The following is a 20,874-nucleotide window of genomic DNA, read 5'->3' as shown; positions in this document are numbered from 1 at the left end:
CTCAGGCACTATCTTACTAGTGTTTTTAATTCATAGGAGATTTTGAAAAACTCCTGACCCAAATAAATTATTTTAAAAGCATCAGCTTTACATCATTTGAATATTAAATAATGAGAGGCTTTTAAAGTAAAAAATTATTACTTAGAGATTACAAACAAAACTTCAGGTTCTTATTGGAAGACACAAATGTATTTAATTAGATAAGTTAATTTATTTCAACAATATCAATTACAGTTCTGTTCTCAAGTTAGCTTACATAAGTAGTCTTTGGTAGAAATTACTAAAGTTTGGTAAGATTATATTGTTATGAAATCTATTTTACTCGAACTTTCTCTTGGTTATTAATAGATTTGAAATTAGGGAAAAAGAAATTAAAAGTTTATTTTCTAGAAGGATTTGTTTGAAGTTTCATATAGGTCCTACAAGGTTCATCTAATTAAGTTCCAAATTTTGTAGTTAAAAATATATTAATTGGATTTCCCTGAAGTTGTTCCAAGTTAGCTGGGAGAAAAGGTCTTAAGTCCAAATATGTCTCAGATTTCAGGGTAATATCTTAAAAAAAAAACAAAGAAATCCTCAGAATGTTTCTAGAACACAGTGCTCTAAGTACTATAGCTAGATGTTAAAATTCTCTAATCTTTGCTGTTCTTTTTATATTCAAGGGCCTATCTATATTCTTGGGGTAAAAGTAACTGCTTTAGTGGGAAAAAAAACCAGATCATCCTAAATAAATACTTGAAAAGCATTTTTTTTCAATTAAAAAGGTAAAGAGAGCTACTCTTTTTTTTAACCTTTTTAAACACTAAAAAAAAAAATCAAAGAAAATTCTTGATCTCAAAATTCCCATGTTCTACATTTTAATGTTTTCTACTTAAAAAGCAGATTGCCAACCCAAATTACTTTGTTCTTCATATAGTAAGGCTTTTGCTTATTCCAGAAAGCTGCACCTAGTTAAATATGTTTTCTTCCTAACTTTGCAGGAGCAGAAGACTCAGTGCTGAGGGTTATCTAAAGAATTAAAAAAACTTTCCGTTTAAATTCATCTTGAATGTACCACAATACATTTGTGATACTTGTTAAAATAACATTATTACTAAATGTGTTCAAATTTTGCTATTCCTTCAAATGACCACAATGAAGTAGTGCATGCCTGAAAGCCCACGTGTGATTGTGATAACACAAGGAGAACTGTTTATCTGGAGACTCCGTATCCACAGAACGGGCAGACTGTAAATTGAGCTCATCACTGATTTACTGAGTTCAGGGGTTTGTTACTCAGCCATTCGATACATTCCACAAAGATTTCATGATACCTGTTATGTGTCAAGCATCCCGTTATGTGCTGGGAATACCCTGTCAGATAGATACAAACATGCCCTCATGGGACAGCCTGGGGCTGGCAGGGTTGGGGCGAGGGGGGACTTCAGCGTGTGCTCCTGTGGGGAGCTCTGGGAATTCAGCATCCTTTCCTAACGGAGGGAGAGCAATATGTTACTTGTGTTTAGAAAATCATGTGTGGTGCTTTGAACACTGCATATGTTACTTATATTCTCCAGTTGTAGAACTACAGAAAAAAATCAAGAATTTAATTTTACTTTCCGTAGAGTCATAGCCAGACCTGGTATCAGTTCTATAAGAGATCCTAAGGTGGGAAAGATGACCCTTTAAGGGAGCAAGGAACAGATTCTCACATGAGGTACAAAGGAAGGGGCAGTGCACTGGCCCCTAATCCACCTCTTGTGTCCAGATGGACGGTGGCTAAATGTGGGAGTCAGCTCAGAAGCTCTCCATGGATGACAGAAGAGCATTGCCCTGATCCTGTGGACCCCACTGAAAGGAGATCCCTACCATCTGCCTCCAAGGAGCATGGGAGAAACAGATAGCTAATGAATAAAGTCACAGAATGCCTGTGGCCTGAGCCCTGTGCCCTTCTGTCTGGACACTCCTAATTGGAAACTCCTAGGCATCCAGAGAGATGGGTCTACACAGAAACATTTCTTACTTTCATTCAGTGAATGTTTCCTGTTCTTAGCACAGCAGGTCCTACCATTGGCAGGTGATTAATAAATATTGGCTGAATGGAAAGGTTTATGAACTTCTTCTATTACTAGATACTTTGCTAAGTAATATAGAACAAGAAAAAGGTTGACTCCTTTAGTCATTCATTAAAAAATTAGCAATATCAGGATTATGAGCTTCTAGAAATTGAGAAACCACTTTAATATATATATATATATATATATTAAACAAGGCTTCCTCCTATGTGGTGTGTCCATGCTTATCAGGGGATATGCAATGTGAGTTTTTTCTTTTCTTGTCAGGCTACTAGCCATTGAGGAGTATTTGCCTAGATCAATTACTTTCTTAGAAACTGCAAAATTGGGATCCCTGGGTGGCACAGCGGTTTGGCGCCTGCCTTTGGCCTGGGGCGCGATCCTGGAGACCCGGGATCGAATCCCACGTCGGGCTCCGGGTGCATGGAGCCTGCTTCTCCCTCTGCCTGTGTCTCTGCCTCTCTCTCTCTCTCTCTTTGTGTGACTATCATAAATAAATAAATAAATAAATAAATAAATAAATAAATAAACTGCAAAATGACAAAAATATTTTTCATTTTCTCTTCATTTTTTAGCCAGTAAGCTTTAAAAAAAAAAAGAGATTTCCCTTTGTTGATTCTTGAGATATCCTGAAGTATGTGTTGTAGAGAGAAGGCAAGATAAATGTTTTCTTTCTTGATTTACCAGTTTTAAAAATAATGAGTGGTTCTGGGCAGTCCTGATGGCACAGCGGTTTGGCGCCGCCTGCAGCCCAGGACTTGATCCTGGAGACCCTGGATCGAGTCCCACGTCAGGCTCTCTGTATGATGCCTGCTTCTCCCTCTGCCTGTGTCTCTGCCTCTCTCTCTATCTCTCTGTGTCTCTCATGAATGAATAAATAAAATCTTTTTAAAAAAATGAGTGGTTCTATTTGATCTCCTGGAGAGAGTGCCTGTATTTTTCAAGTATAATTATGAACTTGTGGGTTTAATTTAATGATATCTAATAAGTTTTAATCCATTGCATGTATTATGCTCATTGATACTAAAATCTACTATTTATGTATAATAGTTTCTTTTGACGCAATCCTGGGAATCTGTGATAGCCTCTTTGTTTTCTGTTTGGACCAGATAGTAAATATTTTAGGCTTAGCAGGACATAAGGTCTCTGTTGCAATTGCCATGCACATAAGTATGTAATTGAATGAATGTGGCTGTGATCTTTATAAAAATCAGGTCTACAAGCATTGTTTGAGGACCCCTGTATTAAAGAAGGTTAACCTGTATTCTAAGAGAAAAAGAGCAAATGCACGGCATTAAACATTTAATCGTTACTCTATTTCTTCATCTTACCAAAATGCATTTCTGTTTAATAGTTTGCAAAGGAAAAGAAGTCAAACATGGCAAAGGTGAAGTGAATGGCAGGGAGTAATGGCATTGGTCTGATGAAATAATAATGCTAAATTCTTATTGCAATTAAAAACATTTATTTATATGTTTTTATACCTTATATATGTGTATATATGCATACATATATATGTGTATGTGCACATACACATGTGTGTATATATCTCTATGTATACATGAGTGCACGTATATATGTGTATAGAGGGCAATATTCAATCTAGTCATGTTAAAGGCCTCCAAGCAAGACTTCTTGGGCATTGTCTGGTGTCACTGTTGATAGATTCCAGGAACTTCAGGGTTGGGTGAGTTTTCAATTTGTTCAGTATAGCCTTTCCTAATGTGTGACATCCTCTATAAATCAACCAGCAACCAGCCAATCAGACCATTTCATCTATCCACCTATCTAGTGATGAGAGGCTCACTTCCTCCTGGGGTAGCCTATTCTTTGAATTATTCTTTAAATGATTTTCTTTGTATTAAACCCACATCAGTATCTCCACCCATCACTTTTATAAGGAAGTCATTCCCAACTGCCTAGTTAGTCAAATTCCTCTATTCTGTGCTTTCTTATGACCTTCACCTCCTCTGGATAAAATGTTTCACCTCCATTTGTGTGGGTGTTTTGTTAGTTACTATTCCTGTATTAGACTGCAAATATCAAGAGGACAGGGATTATGTGTATTTTTATTCATTTTGTGTGACAAATTTCTAGCACATACTCAAGAAATATTTTTCAAATGAATTAATTTGTTCTTATTTTTCCCTCTATCATTGTATAGAATAAGTACAGCCCTTTAAAATCTCATGTTCCTCTTAAATCTTATTTTTCCTAGAGTTAACATCTAAGCCTCTACATTAACTCCTTCCATTGCATAGCTTTTGATTTGTTTATTATTGTGATTGTTTTCCTTTGAACAGATTCCAGTGGGCCACTCAAAATTGACCAATAGTCCAGATGCATTTTGACCAGGGTGGGGTAGGAATGGGACCATCATGCATCATTGTTGTCCACTAGCATTGGTAACAACATTGCATGATTTATATGATGCATTAAAAGTATTCTCTCTCCTTAGTTTTATGTTTCCAAGTCCTTACTGAATCCATGGCAGTTAAAACTATCAGTATTTGATTTATTGAAATTCACTGTATCTCCAGTTTCCCCCCACATAATACTTTAAATGGATGTCCTACTTACCATATATATATTGAATGGCCTATATATTGAAAGCCTACATGTGTGATCTCTGAGTACCACTACTGAACAGAAATACCTGCTTCATCAAAGATTCTTAAAACTCAGAGGGTTCCTCTATATTTATCACCGGGCAAACTTCTTTCCAAATGATTTAAATATCCTCCACTTCTTCCTACACTTGATCTTAGCCAAAAGACCAAGAAACAATCCTTTTCCACTTCATCCTAACATCAGCACAGCACTTCCACTAGTGAAGAATTGATCTCTGCACTGTGTATTCTTTTAGGAGCTCACTTTCAATATATTTTTAGTTTCTAAATGCCTATTGACCTGCCATTTCTGCTCTGCCCCTTGTTTTGGATGGTGTTCCAGAAGACAGGCGCAGTTTATCAGTTCCTATGCCCTGATAAATGCTACTTCCCACTGCAGCAAAGCTACCTCTCTGTGGGATCTGCAGTGGTAATTGCATGTCTGGATTAAACATCTGCTCTCATGAATTCCTTCTTTGGAATACATTCAGCAACTGTCTAACCTCATCTCTCTCACAAACAACATAGGCCTGGAACATCGTGCTCTTTCTTATTAATTAAACACACAAGGAGCAGAGGACCTGCCGCCCTGAGAGATTCCAGACCGGCTAGGGCTCTGGTGAATAGCTGGCCCAGGAAAAAGTGCTGATCAACCCTCACCCTTCTAGGGTGTGGACCTGTCTGATTTCCATTCATGCGACAGAAAATCCTAAATGATATAGGATAATTTTTATTCGACTTTAGATTACAGAGACAAGTTCAATGCTCCAGTCTCATCTCATTTTTCTACTTTCCTTGTGGGGATCTTAAGATGTGTCTATGATGTCTGTTGCATCTCTGTTCAGTGGCCTTGGCAAATGTTTCTTTCCCCAGCTTTAGGACTCTCAGTGGACATTTCCAACTGGATTTTTAAATATTTCTTCAAACCAAACATATCCAAAATCAAAGCCATCAACTTTTTCTCCAGATTTTTAAAAAATTTCTTCTTTCTGTTAATACTAACACCAGTTATCTGAGACTCAACATCTCAGACATACTTGCTACTCCCCTCTGTTCATCCTCCTATGTGCGCACCACTGGTAGACTGTGGTGCAGAAATGCCTCTTATTTGTTTCTCTATCTCAAACTTCTCAAACCTTCAATCCACTCCTTACACTGAAATCTTTCAAAAGTATGCCCGCTAGACTAGATAGACTAGAAGACCCATAAAGGCAAGAACTGTTATTTTGTTGTTGTTCATGGCTCTATTTCTGACACAAAAAACAGTGCCGGGGGCATTCAAAAATGTTTAAGTGATTTAGAAACTCCACAAATTTCCGTATCATTTTATCGAAGCCCAAAGAACTCCCTAAAAAGCTTGGCATTCCAGGATTCAAAGCATTTCAGGATTTAGCCCGATTTTGTTCTCAAAATCAAAGTTGTTCCCCCAAATGCCAAGTCTAAGAATGAATAAAATTACTGAAAAATTTGCTCTACTTAAAACAACTAAGATTTTTTTTTCTCTGTCAACAAAGGAGAGTCTGCTATGAAAGGCAGTAATTTTAGTAGCCATTGCCCAGATAGAGTGAAGAGTATAAGAAATGAAAAGAGAAAGATATCATGATATAATTTGGACCATTTATAGAGAAGGCACATTTTTAATTTGGAACTTATCCAGGTCATAGCAAACTTGCCAAATTCTTTTCATGATTTTGAACTAGTGGAAATCCTATAATTTTGACTAATTTAGTGGGTCAAACTTACTTGGCATTCAGTAAGAAGAAATTATGGCAAATTTTGAGGTCTACTCATTGACATACAATTTAGCTCCATAAGTATTTATTTATTAAGTGATTCCTGCGCATTCTTCTTCATAGAAGAGACAATCCCCTCAAAACTGACTTTTGGAGGGGATATGACGTGGAGTGAAGGGAGCAGAGGGCAAAATTTAAAAAGATAAGGAAAATGAGCTGTCTAAAGGAGGATATCTTCTTTAGCACAGCTGTTAGCTGATTAGTTGAGCAAGTGAGGCAATTTCTCCTGGAGAGCTGGCTTCACAAATGGGCAGAGAAAATGGTTGCCCACTTGCTGTTGGTCAGGGAGGACTTTGTCATAAAATGTCAGCTAGTGAATGGCTGTCATTTCCGATTTACGATACAATCATCTGCTTAAAGTATGATTTTCTATTTCTGCAGCATTACCCCTAAGTTAGGATTGCACTCTCCTGCAATCTTGCATACCTTCAGGGTGCCTGTGTTTGCAGGCTCTTCTTCAGAGACAAGAAACTTAAATTAGGGCACACTGGTCCATAAAAGTATACACAGGGCACACTCAAGTCAGGGAAATGGTGAAAGGAGAAGGCGACCAGCTTCACAGTTTTGCCAAGGGCCACTAGCTATCTATTCATTTACCTCAAAAATAATTGGTGAATCCCAGAGGGTTTTATTAGTTTTTGTGTCTATTTTTGAGCAATGTTTTCACATGGACCAGGTGTAAATTCCCGCAGTTGATAGAAATGTTTCCCAGGCCAAGAACACCAGGGCTGTTGTGGGGGAGCAGACAGTGACAAACTGATGTGGTTGAGGGGTCTGAGAAACAAGTTTGTTAGCCAGGTCTCCTCTTGCTGGACCCTCCCCAATGTTCTTTTTTTCCTCTACCAGGTCTCAAGCTTGCTTTCAGAGGCCATAGAGTTTGTATCACAGATGTGTGTATGTGTGTGAAAGACTGTTTCATATGCAATTTGGTTATTTACTCATTGAAAAAATATTTCTAGAACAACTGCTACGTTCCGGCACTTGGCTAGGGAACGAGATCTAGTGGCTCCTTCAGAGTGCTAGTCCTGCAGGGAAGACAGATGTGAGCAGGGAGTCACACATGTGATGTGTGCTGCAAAATGGACATTTGGTGGGCCGTGGTTGTGTGAAAACCAGGAGGAAGGCACTGGGAGGGGGGCAAAAGATGTCATCTCACCCTATTGTGACAATATGAATCTTCCTTAAGATAGACTGTATAAGGTAAACAAAAAACAGTAGGTAAGAAACCATTCAATTACAGAAAAGTGTACGCTTTCTCATCTTAGGAATTTCATGGTTATTTTGAATCTTTTCTTCCTTTTTATCTCACTTAAACATTCGATGGCCTGGGCAAGTTCACACGTATTCCACCTGCCAGGGGTACAAAGCATTCTCTTACACTCTTTGCCTTTCTCTACGAAGGCAGTCCTTTTTGGTAGCTCTTTACAAGGTCCAGTTTCTTTTTGATTCTGTGTAAGATGAGCTCAGATGTCTTCTTCTTTCCTTTTTCTCTCTCCCTCCCTTTCTTTTTTTTCTATAGGGGAGAATAATCTCTAGATGTTCCACTCATTCCTTGTTTGTTTTCTCCCCTTGCTGTGTTCTACTAGCCAGGAAGCTCTTGTTTTAACTTCAGTGCTCTTCCCTCTACAGCTGGCTGACAGGTTTACAGGCTAGTATAATGCCTGGAGCTCTAACCTCAGCTTTGTAACTTTGTTTAAACCTTGGGAGAAGAAAGGAGAAAGACTCTGTTGTTTTTTTTTTTTTTTCAAGACTCTGTTTTTATGCGAGTTTTATTCCAAAATGAATCAATTGCCATATGTTAGAAAAATCGATTTCTTCAGTTCAAGTTGGTGCAAGTTCAAGTTGGTGTGCTCTGGAGAAATACATGTGTTTGTACAACTTCACCATGTACCAGCAGGAATGTCAAACGTTGCCAGCCAGGCAGCCTGTCCCATCTAGCATTCCCTGGGTGTGCTGGTCACACACAGGGAATGTGTTTGCTTCCTGTGCTCTCCTGAAGTTTCCTTTGAACTCTTAGGAGAGCAGGAGCTTTGGATCCTTGTCATGCTCAGTTCAGAGTATTCAGAACAATTTGACTCCAGCCTTAGGTCAGTTATTGATCTGCCTTTTAATCATTTTGGTGACAGGTTGTCTTTCCAATGACATCTGCTGATAAGGACACTTTTATTTCTTCCTTTATAATTCTGATACCTTTTCTTCCTTCCTTCCTTCCTTCTTCCCACCCCCTTCTCTGTTTCTTTCTCTCTCTCTCTCTGTCCCTATTTCTTCTCTCTGTCTCTCTTTCTCTTTCTCTCTCTCTTTACCTGATTGTTCTAGCTAGGATTTCTAGTAAGAGTGGGCACCCTTGTCTTGTTCCTGATGGTAGAGAAAAAACTTTCAACCTTTCACTATTGAATAGAATGTTAGATGTGTGCTTGTATGTGGCCTTTATTATGTTGAGATATGTTCCTTTCATGCCTAATTTGTTAAAAGTTTTTATTACAAATGGATGCTGAGTTTTCTCAAGTGCTTTTTTGGTGTCTATTGAGATGATTATGATTCTTTTTTAAAAAAATTTATTTACTCATGAGAGACAGAGAGAGAGGCAGAGACACAGGCAGAAGGAGGAGCAGGTTCCACACAAGGAGCCTGATGTGGGACTCGATCCCAGGACCCCAGGACCCCAGGACCACGCCCTGAGTCGAAGGCAGATGTTGAACCAGTAAGTCACCCAGGCGTCCCTATGATTCTTTATTCTGTTATTATAAAGTATCACATTGATTCATTTGAACCATCCTTGCATCCAAGGGATAAATCCCGCTTGGATCATGGTGGATGGTCCTTTTAATGTGCTGCTGAATTTGGTCTGCTGGTATTTCACTGATAATTTTTCATCTATATTTATCAGAGATATTGGCCTGCAGTTTTCTTTTCTCATAGTTTCCTTTTCTGGGTTTAGTTTCAGGGTACTGCTAACCTCATAAAATTAATATGGGAGTGTTCTTGCCTCTTCAATTTTTTGGAAGCGTTTAAGAAATATTGGTAGTTCTTAAATAAAGTGCTTGGGAAAATTCACCTGGAAAGCCATCTAGGTGATGGCTTTTCTTTGTTTAGAGATTTTTTATTCAATGTCCTTACTAGTCATTGATCTGTTCAGATTCTTTTCTGTTTGTTTTTGATTCAGTCTTGCTTAAGTTGTAGGTTTCTTTTTTTTCTTTTTTTAAGTTGTATGCTTCTAAGAAATTCTCTGCTTCAAGGTTGTCCAGTTTGTTAGTGTACAATTTATTATAGCCTCTTGCAAACCTTTGAATTTCTGTTGTATCAGTTGTAATATTTCCTTTTCATTTATAATTTTATTGATTTGGGTTTTTACTTTTTTTCACTTTGTTATTTTAAGGGTTTGTTACTTTTTTATTTTTTCAAAGAACCAACTTTCTGACTAATTTTTTATATTGTTTTTCTTTTCTCCATTCCATTTATTTCTGCTATGATCTTTATTATTTCCTTTCTTCTGATAACTTTAAACTCGTTTTCTTCTTATTTTTCTAGTTCCTTAAGGCATAGTTGGTTGTTTATTTGGAACTTCTGTTTGCTTCTTAATATAGGCATTTATTGTTATGAACTTCTTTCTTAGAACTCCTTTTGCTATATCCCATAAATTCTGATGTATTGTGTTTCCATCTTTATTTGTCTCAAGGAAGTTTTTATTTCCCCTTTAATTTCTTTGGTCTGTTGGTTGTTCAGAAGAGTGTTGTTTAATGTCTATATGTTGGTAACTTTTGCAGTTTTCCTCACATTGATTTCTAGTTTCATGCCATTGTAGTCAGAGAAAATATCTGGTATAATTTCAGTCTTCTTGAATTTGCTGAGACTTGCTTTATGGCCTAACATTGGGTTTGTCCTAGATAATGTTCCATGTGCACTTGAAGAGAATGTTCTGTATATGTCTGTTAGGTCCCTCTGGTCTAAACTGTTGCTTAAGTCACTATTTATTGAATCTCTGGATTATCTATCCATTGCTGAGAGTGGGGTGTTAAAGTCCCCACTTATGGTATTGTTGGTTATTTCTCCTTTTAGTTCTATTACTTTTTGGCTTTCTATATTTAGGTGTGCTGTGTAGAGTGCATGAATATTTATAATTATTGTATCAGCTTGATATGTTGATTCATATATATCATTATATAATAATTTTCTGTGTCTCTTTTTAACATTTTAGTTTTGAGTCTATTTTGTCTGTTATAAGTATAGATAAGTATAGTTACCCCTGCTTTTTTTTTTTTTTTTTTTTTGGTTACCATTTGCATGAAATGTCTTCCATCTCTTTTCTCTCAGTCTATGTTTGTCTTTAAGGCTAAATGGAGTCTTGAAAATACCATAGTTTGGGATCTTGTTTTTTTAATCCCTTCAGTCATTCAGTGCCTTTTGATTAGAAAATTTTAGATATGACTTTCTCTTCTCTAATAACACCAAAGGACATTTACGAATGCTTAGCATTTTCAGAAACATTATCAAAGCTACTTGAATTAAGTTACCTGTATTAACTCTTTTAATCTTTAAAACAACCCTGCAAAGGAGATTCTACTTGTGGCTATTCTGTACTCAAGGAAACTGAGTCATGGGGAGGTAACCATCTTGCCCAAATGAGTGACAAGATTAAGACTTGCATCTGATCAGTGTGGCTTCAGAGCCTACTATTCATCATCTCATAATCTACCTCTTGTCTCACCTTTCCATCTTCTCTCTCATCCACTACTTACATTCCCCTCTACGGACATCTCATCTGTATCTTGCCTTTCATGGGCCTTCCCCAATAGTATTTCACATCTAGTGGAATGGACTTGCCTACTCCTTTCAGATCTTAGGTGCCTGGAGCTGATGATCTAAGTTGCTATTCCATGGTAATGAAGCTAAGAACACATGAGAGGAAATTAGTGATAGGATAATTGAAGGAAGGACTTTGAGAGAGAAAGTATTGATATATTCAGTTATTCATCACTCAACAATGTCATTCAACTTACACTGGGAATAAACACTGTCTTAGCCAGATGTTGGAGGGGTATATAAAATGATTTGCAAGGTCCCAGCCCTCTCGGAGCATAGGATCCGATAAGAACAATCAGGCATAGAGGGTTGTTTTTCAGTGGTAAAGGCTGAAGATCTTTAGGGGAGTCAGATCATTTGTAATTAGCAGAAGACATAGCAGAATGTTTGGGGGAATTAGGTTTGAATCAAACATATTGCCATGCATCTGCAGCCATCCACATCTCAGTGATGTGTGGGCAGGGAAGTATAAATAAGAGAGCAGTTTCCAGTTCCTTTGCTCATTGTCCCTAAAACATTCCCAAGGTGCTGTGGGCTGCCCAGTACTGCACAGAACACCCTTCTCCACATGTGGCTAGTGACACCCAAGCTTGAGAAGGTGTCCAAAGAGACTAGGACAAAAGCTTCTAAACTGAGACATTTAAAAAATAGGGTAACATTATAAGTGCCATTTGAATCACATTCTGAAAGTCTGTAAAGGTTGAGGAAAAATTTTATGTAAATTTTTTCATATTTCTTGGAAATTACCAAGATTACCAAGAACATGGTATTTGTCATTACAATCTAAAGGATTATGACTATGGGTTTAGTCACAATTTTGAGGGCACTTAAAAAATAATACTTAACACTGGGGAGCAAAAAAAAAAGATCACTGAAAAAAATACAATTGAAGTTAAAAAGGGAGCATATCTGGACTGATTTTCAAGAGCACTATTGAGAATTTTGAATACTTCTGAAAATTTTTTTGCTAATTCTGGGTAACTTTGCCTTTTCAATTCACTTTCCTCTTAAAAAAACATATTTCAGTTACTTTTAGAAAAGTTATTTTAGAAGGTTGAAAAATGCCTTTTCAAATGATGTGATCAAGTTTCTGAGGGTCTTTGAGATTGTTCAGAGGTGGTGATGGTTGTTGTGACATACTGGATTTTCCCCTTTTTATACTTAAAAAAAGTGACTCCATTGGGTTGAAATGTTATGTTGACCTGGTCTCAAGGTCATGCATGGAGGGAGCTGCTTTCTCTGGGCCTTCCTTTTCATGGGAACGTATGATCTAAACATGAAGCTTCTTTGGTTTACCTTTATTACCTTGGCTCCATTTTAGATCATGTTTAATTTGTGATTTCAAGTACAATCTCGACTTTCTGTCCAAACCTCTAGAAGGTGGAGCAAGTGGCTGATCCTTTCTTTGTCCCAGCTTTAAAACTTTCTTTTAGATAAGGGGGGTTATTCAGTCTGGGTTATTATTTAGTTCCTTTTGAACAGCCCAGGGGGCAGTTCCTTTTGAACAGCCCAGGGGGCAGTATCTGAGGATTTATCAGTGTTCTGGTATCAGAAGCATGGGAATGGAAACTTTTTCTTAAGAGCACAAGCTGCCATACCATGGACAGAGCTCATAATATTTTATTTAAAAATTAGAAAGATGTTTCCATTTGGAACAGATAATTATCATACAGAAAATTAAAGACAGTAACAAATTACCAAAAGCTTTCAATTTCAATGACCTTAGTGACATGTTTTGACATGTTCACCAGTGGTTAGAACTTTTTATCTTCCATTTGCCTTTAAAGAGTACAATAGGAATGTCGTGGTCACTGGGATTCAGATGGCTGATTCACAGCAGTCAGAAATACGTTTTCTTGATTTAAAAAAACATAGCATTTATTAGCCTTTACTATATTTCCTTCCTTCCTTCCTTCCTTCCTTCCTTCCTTCCTTCCTTCCTTCTCTCCTTATTTGTTGTGGTGAAATGATTACTAAAATAAGAAATGTGAATCTATAAAACAAATTGGGCCTTTTGCACTTTTTGCCTTTGGGCAAAAAGTAACAGCATTGAGTAGTTTATTTATAGAAACAAACTAAAATAATAGATTAGAATTACATAGTATTACTTTTTTAAAAAAGATTTTACTTATTTATTCATGAGAGAACACAGAGAGAGGCAGAGACACAGGTAGAGGGAGAAGCAGCCTCCATGCAAGGGAGTCCTATGTGGGACTTGATCCCGGGACTTCAGGATCATGCCCTGGGCCAAAGGCAGAAGTTCAACCGCTAAGCTACCCAGGTGTCCCAAATTACATAGTATTAAAAACGATTAGTTTTCTAAGCAAGATATTTAACAAGAAAATAAACTAGAGGTAGGTAGATTCTATATTAGGAATATCTGAAAACTTTTGGGGTAGAAAGCAATCTTTGACTAGTATTATTCATGTTGTCTGTCTTTCTGATTGCCATTGCTTACTTTTGCTGTTTTCCTAAATATTAATGAGAAAGACAAGGAATTATTTACAAAGATAGTTGTGCAAATCATACCAAAGATTGAAGTGATAATGAAAGCAAAATATTATTTGCTTCTGAAGCTACCTGAGTTTTAGGAAGCAAAGCTGATAAAGCAAAGTGTGCTACAGAACACATTTCTTTGAGTTCCATGTTACATGCACTGACAAAAATGGATGTGGTATCCTGAGGGAAAGGATTTATTTGTCACAGAAAAAATGGCCAGACCCAAAAGATAAAATGAGAGAGAGAGAGGAGAGAGAGAGAGAGAGAGAGAGATGGATTTCTGTTTATTCATTATTCCCCCCAGACAAGTTAATGTAACAGACTCAGATTGCAAAAGAAGAGAAGGTTATTCTGGTAAGAAATTTCCCAATGTTTTCATCACAGTTTGTTGTTAAGAGAGAACTTAAGAAGGTGTTTTTTCACATTTCTCTAAATCTATTCAACATTAAGTGATGCACTGTAACACAGAGACCTCCTAGTTTCCTCCCCTGCCCCACTCCGTTGATGTGGAGGGTGGGCAGGGATCTGGTCTATGCTGCAGTACCTTCAGAGTAGCCCTGTGCCTGGGGCCTGAATGCCCAGGCTTTCCTTCTTCCGTCCTTTCTCTTCCTTCTTTTTCTTTCAACAAATGCTTTGGGCATCTTGTAACTGCTACACGCTTACATTTTAGGTAAGCAAGTTATAGCTGGTGGCCTCCAAAAGCTTCTAGTCTAGAAGGAGTTGAGATGAAGGAGCAAAGAAGCGATAATAAAGCAGCATGATAAGGGCAGGATAGGCAAGACTGTGAAAGAAGCATAGAGAGCAGTATGGGGACAAACCTAAGTTAGGGAACCTAGAGCAGGGTGGAGGGGGTTGAGGTCAGCTAAAGAGAGCCTCAGAGAGGGAGTGCTGTCTTAAGTGAGACCACGCTGGCTCGGCTTACGAGGCAGAGGATGCTTCAGGGCTGAGCAAGCAGGGACAAGGTAGTGAGTTCATCCAGTGTGTGGTGAGTAAGTATGCTCATAAGGGAAATCTATAGAGCAGGAAGAAAGGAAAGACATCACACTTACCTGGTTAAACCAGAAAGTGTTAATTAACCAAACTGAAGAGAAACTGTGCAGGTTAGCCAGTCTTTAGGGTGAGAGACAAGCAAACAGAGAAAGAAGATAAGCAGACATGTGGAGTGGTTTGTGTCATTTTAACCATAAGAACATACTGCCCTGTGAATTGCATTCCTTTTCTCTGAAGTCCCCGATCCCTACCCCCTTCTCCTTCGTTCAGGATAATGGATGTGCCTTGTTTTGCCTGACTTTGGAACTTCCATGTCTGTGTGGATCCCCCTTGTACGTATGCTATTCAATTTGATTTCTTCCTGTTAATCTGTCTCATGTCAATTTGATTCTTAGTCCTCAAAGGACCTTTGAGGGGACAGGAATTCTTTCTCCCTATCACTTGCTTATTAAACCTGCCACTTACAACCTGGTCTGCTTTTTGTTTTGTTTTGTTTTAAAGTCTCTCCCTGCCTGGTGTATGTAGGAGCCAGTTTGTGAACTTACAACTTATAGGTGACCAGTTTTGTGACTCTTTAGCTTTCATTGTCCAGGTAAATGGTAGTTAGAGTTGTCTCTCTAAAATTGAGACGGGCTAGCAAGGAGAGCCATATGCTTCTAGCTGAAATTATAACTATAATACCCATACTTTTCTGAGTTTGGGAAGGCATTGTCAATGCACTTTCTATTCTCCAAATCTAATTCTAAGAATTTGAAATGAAGTGCACATGAAGGATGTGGAGGCTCTATTTGCCTTGGTGATTAAGCCCATGACCTGGTGACATGAAGTACTGTAAATGGCATGGACAGGAGCCTTAACCTGTTTCCACCAGAGCTGGTAGAGACCAGGGAGGCTTTGGGGGACCAGGGGAAACCAGCATTCAGGAGCCAGTGGCAGGAAGAATTACCAAAAATAAGCCCATGCCTGTGGGCAAGAAGATACTTGCTGGTTGATTTATTCTCTAGATGCATCTCTAAATGAGAGAGAAGAGAGAACTGATGCACATAGATAGGTCTTACTGATTAAAAGTTGTTGGATGATCTGCTCACGGAGCACCTTGATGAAAGTACGTATAGGCATGGTGTGATTCAAATGCACTTGCTTCCTGAATTTCTGTCATGATTCCTGTTTCTTAATTCTGTTCTTACTGATGGAGATGAGTAAATAATAAATAGATAAACATAATTTATCTATATACTTTTTCACATGGAGAAGACATCCTTTATCTGACTTCGTGTCCCAATGTTTGACACATAAACTATGGTGACTTCAGTGTTATGTGACCCTCCCCCCCCCAAGAGTGACCACAAGGCTTTCTTGGGGGTATTTTCTAGGGCAAGCACCCTAGGAGCCTGGCTGAGATGTGAAGGGCTGGCGTTGAGTCTAACATACTCCAACCATGCGCTTAGGATGCAGTTAGCTTCCTTCCAAAATATGTAATGTTTCCTTGCCTCCTTTCTGAAAAAGCTCATCGGTTTTTCCCCTGGGCTGTTGGCAAAGCAAAAGTTAAAAGTGGCTCCTGCAGCCTCAGGCCCTCCAGCGGCCAGCAATTAGTCTCCTTCTGACCCGCCTGCTAAATTAATAAGCTAAATGTAGGGAGCCACGGTCTCTCTGGTAGGTAGGATGCTAACCCCAGGAGGGGCAGGCGGATGCTCTGGAGTGTGGGCCCCGGTATCTCCTGCACTGGGTCAAAGCTGCAGACAGTTCAGCCCACGGACACACATCTCACTTTAGAACTGAGACTGAATTCTGCATTTCCAGTCAGATCTCAGATAAAAGGACACACGGGGACAACTGAAAATAGGGCCTTTGGTTAACAGAGGAAAGATGCTTTGCTGGCCTGTGTACCTGTTTTTCATCTTAATAAATGGTAAATGAGTATTTCTGACCTTCTGCATAATAGAGCCAGCACTATTGTGTAGGTACCAGGTTTTCCTAAACCCCTAGAATGCATCTTCTTACCAGGATACAGGGGTGCTTATGGAGCCCAAAGAAAAGTTCTAATCTCTCTAATTGAGTAGAAATGCATAGGATAAAGTTTTGAAATTTCACTCAGTGTGTTTTCTCCTCCTTAGTCACTTGTTCTGTTTCCTGCTTGCAGGTCTTCTGTTCTATGAAGGCTAGGACTCAGGGTTGAGGTTTATGACGCCAGGGAAGAAAGGGTTGATGATGAGGTTTGCATTTCAATCTCATCTTTGAATTTCAAATCAGACTTTAAAAATTCCATTATGAGATAATAGTATTCATTTAAGTAAATGAAAAGGTTTTTGTTTTTGTGTTGCTGCTGTTGTTGTTTTTTTCCTTCATAACTCCCAAAGCCAGTTTTAAGAAAGAACCATGAAAGTATTCCAGCTGAGAAATTAAGAAGAAATGATGGGATTAGAATAACACAATTTTGCTATGCCTAATGCATGAACAGATCTAAGTAATGACCATCACTGGGTGCTAAGTTCATAAAAAGAGAGATGATCAGATATGATGTCCCTCCTGAGAGAAGAAAGCTCTACCAATTAAAGAGTATTTTTTGAGAAAACAGAACAAGATAAACAACTGAATTTGATGAAGCCTGTAGTTCCAACTTCCAATTTATAGGAAATAGGAGAGAGGATCAAGTTAAAGTATACTTGAGGGGCACAATCAGCAAAATCCAGACTGTGGGACTATCTGCAAAACCCACAATCTGATTTTTCCAACAGACAAATAAGCAAGCAAAAAAGACAGATAGAGAGAGAATTTTAGATAAAAGAAACTTAATAGGCATGACCAATTGCAATGTGAAGACATTGATTGGATTCTAATTCTAAATAGACTATAAAGATACATTTATGAGAAAAATTAGATGTCCAAACAATGGATATTTGATATTAAGAAATAATAATCACTTTTGTTTTTGGTGTGCTGGTTATATTGTGGTAATATTAAAAAAATAATTAAAAAATATTAAAAAAATACAACTCGAAATTTAACAGATAAAATGCATACTGAAAACATTACAGGTAAAATTGTAGTATGCCTGGGATTTGCTTCAAAATAATATGGGAGAGGGAAAGTGGATAGAGGTGTAGTTGAACCTCAATTGGCTGAGTTAATCATTGCAGTAGGATGATAGGTACATGGCGAGTTGGTTATTACACCATTCTGTTTACTTTTGTATATCTTTGAGATTCCTCATACCAAAAAATCTTAAAAAAGAAGTCAGTGATAAAATAAAACATATACTGATTACATGTATTGCAATGATGAAACAATTTTCCAATCCTAATGTTCAATAAGAATCCCTATTTCAAGCTCCTTTGTGGGCTGTCACAATTAGACACTTGATGTTCTTTTGCTTGAAAGAATATTACTCATTCCAAAATGTTGGAAGATTTTGTTCATTTAAAAGATACACCAGGGGGATCCCTGGGTGGCGCAGCGGTTTGGCGCCTGCCTTTGGCCCAGGGCGCGATCCTGGAGACCCGGGATTGAATCCCACGTCAGGCTCCCGGTGCATGGAGCCTGCTTCTCCCTCTGCCTGTGTCTCTGCCTCTCTCTCTCTCTGTATGACTAACATAAATAAAAAAAAAAGATTTAAAAAAGATACACCAGGGTCATCCCCACACTGCTAGTTAGTACCTCCCTTGAGTGCAAGAGTGCTGTTATGCCTCTATGAAGGGAATCAGTAAATTAGACTGTTTCTTGTATAGAAAATGGGAATCCAAGATTTGAGACCAACGCCAACAGCTCCAGCCCACAATATGTACAAAACTCAAAGGCAGCTCACGATATCCTAATTTGGCCTAGATTGGTAGTACCTGTCTCAATCTCAAGGAATAATCATATTTAAAATGACTTTATCAAACAGCACAAAGAAAAATCTGCAACCTCAAAAACAAGGGATAGAATTAAGTAGTCTATCATGACAACTGGATAGTATGTTCAGCTATTGAAGTAAATCATTGTCAGTGTATATTGAACTCAGTAAGGTATACTACCTATAGCTTTTTTTCATTTAGCACACCCAAGAATGTGTATTAATGCTAATTAATGGGTTTGCTACTTAGTTTATTTAACATTTAACTATTAGAAATTATTAAAGCATTGCTGCTAATTTGCTCATACAATGCTTATAGATTTTTAAGTCATTGAATTGAAAGTGATTTCTTTGGGGCAAATTCTAAGCCCAATAGACAAAATCAGTTTAAAAAGAATTCTCCAGAGGGTTTCTTTCACCATATAGGTCTTTTAAAGATTTTCAAAGCATATAATAGAAGGTTCTTTATAGCTTTCATTGTGTCTGTTATTTGTAGTAAGTTGGTGGCCTGCCTTTGCTGTTTTCCTAAGGCAAGACACTGAATATCCTTCAAGGGGCTTTCATGATAGTATGTGACAGTCAGAAAGTTTGTGCAGCTTTGAGTCTATAATGATACTGCCATTTTTTTTCAGGGCAACCATGATGTTGACATTTTGAGGCTATTATATATCAAACTAAATTTAATAGCACTTTGTAAAGTACTTTCTTTGTGTTCAGTCTCAGATGGACCCTGTGGGGGAAGCATACGCGTGATTCCTGTCCTCTCTCTGCTCATGGGCAGCCACACATATGAGAATGAACAATAAGTCTGGACATCCACATGCAGAAGAATGAAACTGGACCACTCTCTTGCACCATACACAAAAATAAACTCAAAATAGATGAAAGATCTAAATGTGAGACAAGATTCCATCAAAATCCCAGAGAAGAACTCAGGCAACACCCTTTTTGAACTTGGCCACAGTAACCGGAGAAGGACAAACAGTGTATGTTCTCATTCATTTGGGGAATATGAATAATAGCGAAAGGGAATATAAGGGAAGGGAGAAGAAATGTGTGAGAAATATCAGAAAGGGAGACAGAACATAAAGACTTCTAACTCTGGGAAATGAACTAGGGGTGGTGGAGGGGGAGGAGGGTGGGGGGTGGGGGTGAATGGGTGACGGGCACTGAGGGGTACACTTGACGGGATGAGCACTGGGTGTTATTCTGTATGTTGGTAAATTGAACACCAATAAAAATTAATTCATAAAAAAAAAAAGTCTTTAGAGAATCCAGTGCCAACATAGACCCACTATAGGATAATTACTACCGGAGGTCACGAAGAAGACCTCAGTCTCAGGTCATTAGGGAAGACTTCATGGAGGAGGCAGGATTTGGGCTGGATCTGGGAGGATGTGCAATATTTATGTAGACGGGACAAGAGAGGGCATTTCTAGCACTCAGGGCAAAGAGCAGGATATTTTTCTTTTGTCAGCTGTGTATGAATCAGCATTTCCCCAGGCTCTACCAGCCTGTCGGTAGATACCAATGAGGTCTCCATAGTATTAATGATCTAAATTTGCCCCCTTCAAGCTAGCACAGGTTCTCAGCTCATCCTCTTTTCTGGAAATCCTTGGCTGTTCCACACGTGAATGGGAAAAAATTCCTTTAAGGTCTCCCCTCCAGTTTTCAGAGTTGATGTTTGCTGTGTGTAAGCCATCCCTGAGAAGCTGCCCCTATTCTGGTCCCCTCAATTGGGAGTAGCCCTTCTTCCTTAAGTGTCAAATGGTTGAAGGATGAAAGATGGCATTGGCTTTAAAGAAGGTGACAGTATCCATTTCAGGTGACTCATGGCCCCACAACTTCTACTGCCAAAGAATCTTTAAGTATATTCCCTTGAGCTTGAGTACAGAATTAGGAAACTATTGACATAGAGCCCTGGTCAATTTTCTAGGCCTAATACATTTATATAATGATATATCTACATAGGAAAAGAACAAGCTGATCCACAGCATGCAAGGAAATATACCTGGTTGAATTCTGTGATAGTTTAACCTTACAGGGACTATTAAAGATGCCCACTTAAGACTGCTTTTGTAATTGATACCTCTCATTGCAAACATAATAAGAATAATGAGCTCATTGGTGCTGATATTCAGCCAACACATATGTACAGGCTGGTAAAATGTTCAAATACTGTTCTATTTGTTGGGAATTGACCTCTGTCGATTCCCCAAGTGACCCTCCACTATCTATTCCCCAACCCCTCGATGCATAGGACCCACCTCCAACTCCCCAGATCCAATGAGAGTCAT

Source organism: Nyctereutes procyonoides, unplaced genomic scaffold, assembly GCF_905146905.1.
Source record: "Nyctereutes procyonoides isolate TBG_1078 unplaced genomic scaffold, NYPRO_anot_genome, whole genome shotgun sequence".
Lineage (NCBI taxonomy): Eukaryota > Metazoa > Chordata > Mammalia > Carnivora > Canidae > Nyctereutes > Nyctereutes procyonoides.
Note: the sequence above shows the minus strand (reverse complement) of the source record.